This window comes from Crocodylus porosus, unplaced genomic scaffold (genome assembly GCF_001723895.1).
Source record: "Crocodylus porosus isolate Cpor-Errol unplaced genomic scaffold, CroPor_comp1, whole genome shotgun sequence".
NCBI lineage: Eukaryota > Metazoa > Chordata > Crocodylia > Crocodylidae > Crocodylus > Crocodylus porosus.
In genome coordinates this window covers 64,334,424-64,343,188 of record NW_017728949.1, presented here as the reverse complement: position 1 = coordinate 64,343,188, position 8,765 = coordinate 64,334,424, and positions in this window count along the sequence as shown.

Genomic DNA, 8,765 nt, shown 5'->3' with positions numbered 1-8,765 from the left:
CATAGTCACCAAGCACCCTAAGTATTCCAAGTATATATATATATATCTATATATATATATATATCATCGTGTGCGTGATATATGAATTAGTGATCCGCATATATGTATTGGGTGTGTGGGTACTAACAACTGATTTTGTCAAATTTTTTATGTGTAAAGTGTGTATGTTCTTGAATTGGTGAAAGGTGTGCATGTGCTTAGATTGGTAATCTTGGATGTGCATGCGCCTGAGTTGGTAGTGTGTGTGAATGCGCCTAATTGATGTTTGTGTGTGTATATGTGCAATTGTGTCACACCCTCCTGTCTAATGGCATAATTTTGAGATCCTGAGAGTTGGCCTGGCCCCACAGGACAACAAAACCATGAAACTAAAAGGCTGTTTTTGGAACATCGTCTTGTTTAAATTACATTGCGTTTGCATAGTCGATCCCTTTCCCCTGCACTTTAACTGTCTTGTTCCAAGCAGGAACTGTCTTATTCTGTGTTGCTTGTAATGTGGTTCCCAGTCTGAGTTGGAATCCTTAGATAATTCTGTAGTGCAAGTAAAAATGATGACAGCATTTGAAGTTGTACTGTACAAGAAAATTATGAGCTCTCTCACAGCAGTTGAATGAAAATTTGCAGGGACTAACTGGCATCTTTAGATATATTTGAAATGTTCCTAATTCCAGCTGTAGGCAGGTAGCAATTCTGAAACTACCATTCCAGGAAAGATTAGGGAATTCATGCTTGACTGGTATAAATCAGCACAGTTCCAGCAGCAATGATGAGACTCTACCAAATTTTACCGCTAAAGATCTGACTCTTATCATCCATCTCCTTTTGTTTCATGTCTCCAACAAAAACACTTCAAAAAGAGTATGTTCAATTTCAGTAATACAGGGGAAGAGGGAAAATGCAACAAAAAATAAAGTAAAATAAAAAGTTCACTAATTTTTGACAAATCCGAGAAGACAGGAAATGGTTTTCGTGGAGAGTCAAATGAACATACCGCGAAGGAAGATTGCATATGTGTACATGTCTATCCTGTTTCAGAATCTTCTTTATTAGGTTGACACAGGGAAACTCTTGAAAAATAAACTAAGAAAAATGCATCAAATTCACATACCCCCTCCTCAGTATTTCTGACAGTACTTTCAAGACCATACTGTAGAGTCAAAATAAAGCACCACTAATCTTACTGAATTTCCTCTGCACTTAAGTATACAGAATGTACCTATGCATTATGCTGATCCTGTCTCAGAAGTATCAACCCCCAATTCAATAACATCACTTTCTTCAGGACCAAAATTTTTTTTGGAGATTTCCTGTCCACATACTTGTTATGTCAGACTCCTTACTTTATAAAATCAATTAAAAGTTATAGCTCAGAGTTATGGCTAAAGGATAAAAGACCACGACTAACCATAAGTAAATGAGAATAAATCAGAAAGCCATTATATATAAGCAAACCAGCTCTGGTATAAAATATCTGGCATTCTGTTATTTACATGGTGATAATTAGGGGAAGGATTTTCTGTTTTGGAAATGACAGTAATTTGGAAAATAAGGGCAAACAAGAACTAACAATGCAGCCTAGGGATTTATGTCATTTGAGAAGAGGACACTGTAGATAGTAAATGCTATCGAAAATGGAATAATACATCTTGAAGGGAAAAAGAAAAAATGTCCATTATCTGCTAAGTGAAAAGATGCATACAAAGGTAGGGGAAAAAAGAATCTAAAGTTATTACAGGAAGTCCCTAAAGTCTTCAATCACCCACTCACACGCACACACAATCAAATGTGTAGCTGAAATAAAGCGACAGAGAATCCTTTGCTATATTGGTATAGTCTCAATGTATGCCAGCGAAGGTCACATTATTTTTATATAAGGCATTTGTTGGACTTCACTTAATACAGGATATGCAATGACTAGTACCATACTTAAGAACAGATGTAATTATGTTTGATGATGTGAAATGATTTACATTGTGAAGGAGAAATAATCTGGAAGTAATATATTCTTGTTGGGTAGAAGTCACCTTAAAATCACTAACCTGAAATCTATAAATTATTGAAGCTATACTCAAATTATTATTAGCAGTAGGATTAATGCAAAATAGAAAGTTCTTGAAATTTTCCAGGAATTCCAGGGTAACCTGGAAGCTCATTTAATGTAATGTCATCACCAGAAAATCTTTAATCACATATATTCTCTTTTCATGTACATATCCCATGTCATTGAACAATGTGTCAATAACTACAGGATTAACACTGCAATTCCTTTCTCATAAGCAAAACAATTCACTTAAGATTTCTTTTAGCCAGGAAATAGGCATGTCCAATCAGTTCATTTTATGTTGAAACCAATGGGACATTTCCCTATTCATTTAAATTGGAACAGGGTAGTATTTTATAAAGGGCTCCCTTTAGCCCAGTCTTGAAAAGGACCCTCTGCTAATGGTGCCCTAGTAAAATGGAGTGCTACTGAGGTGCTTTTAAATTAAAACAATCCACTTTAATTTAACCTGTGCCTTTTTACACTTCTTCCTGCTACGCATCTATTAAAGTTACTTATATTTTCTTATAAATCAATAAGGAGGTGCCATGACTTATCCCCTGCACACATTATTTGGGAACTTTGTGCAGATACAAATATTTACTAGCTGGGTTTGTGAGAGAAATTATTAGAGTAAAGCTAAGAGTCATAGAAGCAGCTGCGAATACAGCACGGAGAACTATAAGCCTGATGCAATGTCAACTGACTTTGGATCAGGAATTAATATAATGTTGCTGACAGCTACCTGGTGAAAGATAGAAGTCAGAGATTTCATAACAACCATCTCATAGAAAAATAGGACTGAAAAGGACCTCACAGACTCATCTAGGTCAGCCTCCTGCTCAAGGCAGGATCAGCCCTGCCTAAACCATCCTGGCAAGTGTGTGTCTAACCTGCTTTTGAAAGTTTCCAATCATGGAAAAGCCACCACTTCTCTAGGTACCCTGTTCCAATGCCTGACCATAATCAGAAAGTTACTCCTAAACTCCAGGCTAAATTTTCCCCGCTGCAGCTTGAGGCCATTGCTTTTAGTCCTATTCCCTATGGCCACAGAGCAAAGCCCATCTTCATCCTCTATGTAATCAACCTTCAGGTATTTGAAGACTGTAATCAAGTCCCCCCCTCAAAGTTCTCCAGGCTAAATAACCCTAGTTCTTTCAACCTTTCCTTGTAGCCTGGTCTCCCTGGTACCCCCCAGTCATTTTTGTTGTCCTGTGCTTAGTCCTTTCCAAACTGTCTATATCTTTCTTGAAGTGTAGAGCCCAAAACTTGCTTGTACTTAAGCTGAGGCCTCACCAATGCTGAGCAGAGTGAAAGAATCATTTCCCATGATTTGCAAGTGATGGTCCTGTTAATACAACCCAGGATGCTGGTGGCTTTTTTTGCAACACAAGCATATTGTTGGTTCAGCTTACAGGTCATTGTAACCCCAAGTCCATCTCTGCAATACTGCAACCAAGCCAGTTGTTCCCCAATCTGTATTTGTGCATGTGGTTATTCTGTCCCAAGTGCAGGACTTTGCACTTGTCCTTGTTGAATCTCATCTCATTGTTCGTGGAGTATTTTTTCACTCTATCCAAGTCATTCAGGATCCTAGTCCTACCCTCTGGAGCATCTGCAGTTCCACTCAACTTGGTGTCATCTGCAAATGTGCTAAGTGTGCACTTGATCCCATCATCCAAATGAAGATGTTGATCAGACCCAGGACAGACCCCTGGGGAATCCCACTTGATACCTTCCCCCCCAGATATCCATTGGGCCATTGAGATCTATTTGCTGAGTACAATGATCCAATCAATTATGCACCCACTGAAAAATACTTTAATTGAATCTGTACTTCCTGAGCTTGATGATGAGGATATTGTGGGAGAGAGTGTCAAAAGTCTTGCTAAAGTTAAGGTATACCATGTCCACTTCTCTCCCCCATCCACAGAGCCTGTCACTTTATCACAGAAGAAAATCAGGTGGGCCAGGCATGACTGGCTCTTGAATCCATGCTAACTGTTACTGATCACCTTATTCTCTCTAGGTACTTCACTATGGATCCCTTGAAGACTTGCTCTGTGATCTTTCTGGGTATAGAGGTCAGGCTGTCTGGTCTATAGTTCTACAAACCCTCCTTCTTTCCCTTATTAAAGATGGGCACTACATGTGCCCTTTACCAGTCATCTGGGACCTAGAAGACTTTGGGCCTGACCTCCACAAAATTTTGAAATGGATAGCCAATGTCTCTGAAATTATATTAACCAATTCCACAGTACTATCAAGTGCATCCATCCAGCCCTGCTGACTTCTCTGAGTAATCCCTAACCTGTTCTGCCATTACTCCAGGCCACTTGTCTCCTTCCTTGTCTCTGTTGTCAACTACACTCATCAGGGGCTAGCTGTATCTATTTGTGAAAACCAAAAGAAAGAAAATAAAAAGGGCATTAAATACTCCAGCCTTCTCTGTGACTAGATTTCCTTCCACATCCTGTAAGGGACTATTGACTCTCTGGTCTTCCTCTTACTTCTGGCAAAATTATACAATCCCTTTTAAGTCCTTTGCCAGCCTCATATCATGTTGTGCCTTGGCCTTCCCAATTTTCTCCCCAAATGCCTGAGTGGTACTCTATTCTAGCACAATGACCAAGTGTGACAGGAGTATCATTATCGGAGACTTTCCGGGACTGGCTCCACCCTCCTGTAATGGGCCAACCACCTGCTTACTCACCTGCCATGCCTTGATCTTATTTGATTAATAAGTTGTTGTAATCAGCGGGAGGCTGCCCATTTTTACACGCCCCGCTGACAGGGGGCGCTACCTGCGGCTCCTTTTCCTCCCCTACACCGCAGCCCAAGCCTTGCAGATGGTACTGACATGGTTTTCCCTGCCCTGTAATGTCTGGGCCTTCCTCTTTACTCTGGGGCGCCTTGCTGCCCCCCCTCTCGCTCTGGGGCGCCTTGCTGTGGGGCACCTTGCTGCCCCCCTCTCACTCTGGGGTGCCTCACTGCCCCCCCCTTGCTCTGGGGCACCTCGCTGCACCCCCCTCTGGGCCGGGGCCAATGCACCCTGTAAATGCTGAGCCCTCTCCGGTGCCAGGAACCTCCCCACCACGCTACTGGGGAGTCTCTATGAGGCCTCCTCCAACCCCTAATAGCCTCACCCGGTCCTCCGGTTAAACATTAAACACAAAGCAGAAAGTCCCTGTGCTATAACATAAAACTAAACCATCTAGTTGATCAACATTTGACCCCTACCGGGAAAATACTCCAGCTCATGGCAGCGAACCAGTGGATACTCAGGCAGAGAAACCTTGTCCCTCTCCCCACACTGGGCAAGCTCCCCCCTTCTTGGCTGCCAGAGGGGAACTGCCACCCTGGCCTCCTGCCTGGGTTTAAGAAGGGCAAAGCCCTGCCGCTTCCTGTCAGCAGGTTTCGCTGGTTGCCCCAGCAACCAGCACCTGTGCTGCCCCAGTGACTGGCAGCTGCGCCTCCCCCGTCTCACCACTAGGGGTCTCTCTTGAACTGTTTCTGTTCCCAGGCGTAGGGCACCTAAGTGCTCTGCGACACCAAGTTTCCACTCTTTATTGGATTCCTTTTTGAGTTTCAACTTCTTGAAGAGATCGTCTAGCAGGTTGGTCCCCTATTGCCCTTCCCATTCTTCCACCTTACTGGGATAGCTTGCTCCTATGTCCTTAAAAGGGCCTCTTGAAATCCAGCCAGCTCTTGTCTCTCAAGGTATCTTGTCCATGAGGTCCCTGAATTCGATAAAGTTTTCTTTTCTGAAGTGCAGTACCCTTATACCAGTGTTCTCCTTCCTTCCTCCCCTCAAGATCTTGAACTCTATCATTTCATGGTCATGATAAAGACATCCCCTTCCTCATCAGAATTGTGCTGAATGACTTAGCATCAGTGTTTTGGCTTTATATTTTATATATATATATATATATATATATGGGTTGAACTGATACCAGTATTTATATCCTATTCCAAAGGCCAGCATTGCTTAGAAGTGTTATATCAGAAGATGAAACAGCCAACCTTCCAAATATGCTTTGGCTGTTACATCAGGGCTGTCTGAGTTCAAAGTGCTGGGGGCTGCTATCACTTGGACTGCAAGCCATGATGCCTCAGACCCAACAGGCTGTGCCAGTGTGCACTTTGCAGACTCCTTGACCACCCCACTGTGGTTAACATCTCAGTTGTATGGACTCCCTGCCCCCACCAGCATTCAGTATTGCTGCACAAACTCCCTGGGCCCCCACAGGCAACCCTGTCATCGCTCAGAGAAGGAGGCAGGAGATGGAAGATGAAGGATAGAGAGCCCAGAGATTCAGAGGGCAGCAGAAGGAGTGGTGCTGGCTGGCAGCCAGACAAGAACCAGGAAGGCACAGGTTAACCCCTTGAGGGCCACATGTCCAGACTGTGGAATAAGCTCTCTCCAGAGGTGGTACAATCACCTACCCTGGAAATCTTCAAGAGAAGACTAGACAGTCACCTTGCTGGGGTCACTTGACCCCAGCTGTCTTTCCTGCCTCATGCAGGGGCCTGGACTTGATGATCTTCCAAGGTCCTTTCCAGCCTCACAATCTATGAATCTATGTGGCCCACAGGCCAGGAGCTGAATAGCCCTGTGTTGCAGTGATAAGTGATAAGACTTGATAAACACACAGTGCAACCTCATGCAGACTATGATTTGTCAAAAGATAAGGCTCCATCATTTTATTTCTTATTCAGGATAATGATGAGAAATGATGGCTTATTATGTTGCTTTATTCACACTGGCAACATTAACCCATACCCTCCCACTGTCCAGCTTCCAGTTAATACAGGGCTACATCATTGCTGGAAGGACAATAACAGAACACTACCTATTTTGCATAAAATTATACAGCTGGCCAAACATTAACATTAACAATACAAATTGTTAAACAATTTCAAACATTAACAATGCACATTTTTCTTAGTCTGTATAATAATGATCTCAGTATTCTTGATGTAGAATGTGATTCTCCAACTGTGCCACAAATGTAAAAAGAATTTTGCTACTATTTCCCATATGCATATCCACCTATTCTTTAAAAGAGTCTCTATTATGTGAAACATGTAAAGAAGCCCTAATTGGGTCCTTCACAGGCAATTCTTATGCCAGCCAAATCCAGAAATCCCATTCCTCTCACAATAGGTAATTCTAATCCACCTTATAGCCTGCTTGGTACCAGTTTCTGTGCTAAGAGAAAGACATTCCTGTGTTATCTTATTTTCTCAGTCTTTCAGTAACAATCTGGAAATTCTGGAATTAGAAGCTAACAGAACACCACAGACCCTGAAAAACAGATTATTTTTTACAAGCTATATATAACGCATACCACATTTTGGAAGAAACATCTTATCTGTGATTGAATTTCAAACTAAAATTCAACCTTAATTCAGAAGTTGCAGGCAGTCTCTCCAGAATGATAGGTTTGATCATGAGCCATTCTAAATTTGAAGGAATGGTCATTCCAAGCTGACACTTCACTTCCAGTTATCCTGGTAAAATCAAGAAACGGAATAAACCTCAGCATAAGCTATTGTAGCCATGGGGCTCCTTTAACTTACGGTGGTTAGGTAAGTCCCCTAGGGCACACCCAGATGTGTACAGATGTTTGGTTCCCCAGGGACAAGTAGTGGCGGCACACCTTGTGCTACTTGTCCTAGAGGAATGCCTAGGCCATGCACGCTTTGCCATGTGGCAAGTTGCCCTGAGTGGGGTAGGAGAGGTTGGGCCCAGCACTGGGTTGGCCCCAGCAGCCTTACTTGGGATCCTGGAGGCCTCCCAGGGCTGCAGCTATGGTGATTCTGCTGGGCAGAGCCTGGCTGGCAGCTGCAGCACAACTTCAGGTTGCCTGGCTCTGCTTTTCGGCAGCACGTACTGGCTGAGCATGCGTTGCACCATTTTTTTTCCCATGGATGTCCACGGCTCAAAAAAGCCCACAGAAAAACAAAAAAAATCCCAGCACAGCACACACTGGAGCAGCACATTCTGGAGAACACCAGATTGTGTGGTATGTGGCATTGGAAACGTGTTTGCAGCACCACATATCACACAACTGTCTTTGTCTGGATGCATCCCTAGAGACCATTGTCTATACAAGACCAGTGAGGAACAGGACCTCTTCTGTTCACTGTATTATCATAGGACTTTTACAAATTGCTTTCGGAGGAATGGGGAAAAGAGTCCCATGTGATCTGCACTGTAAGAAAGAAGAACATGGAAAGATCCTGAAGATATCATGGAGTAGGTCCCCACAGAATCTACTGTGAAGCACCTAGAGAAGGACCAGGTGGTTAGGAATAGCCAGCATGGGTACACCAAGATCAAATCATGCCTGGCCAAGCTGATTTCCTTCTAAGATAAGAAAGCAGGCTCTGTGGATGTGTGGGGATGTGATGTATCTTAATTGACATTGCCTCCCACAACATTTTTATTTCCAAGCAAAGAAAATACAGACTAGATGAAAGTACTGAAGGAGGATACAGAAAAGGTCACATTATTGTCCTCAAGGAGTACTCAACAATGGCTTACTGTCTAGCTGGGAGGAGCTATCAAAAGGAGCTCCCCAGGAGTCTGTTCTGGGCTCAGTATTGTTTAAATCTTCATTTGGCGAGAGAGGCAGCGAGCTGCTGGGAAGAGATGGCCTCCACCTCTCTCCCCTGGGGAGGAGGCTCATCTCAGCCAGGCTGGCTTACCTGCTCCACC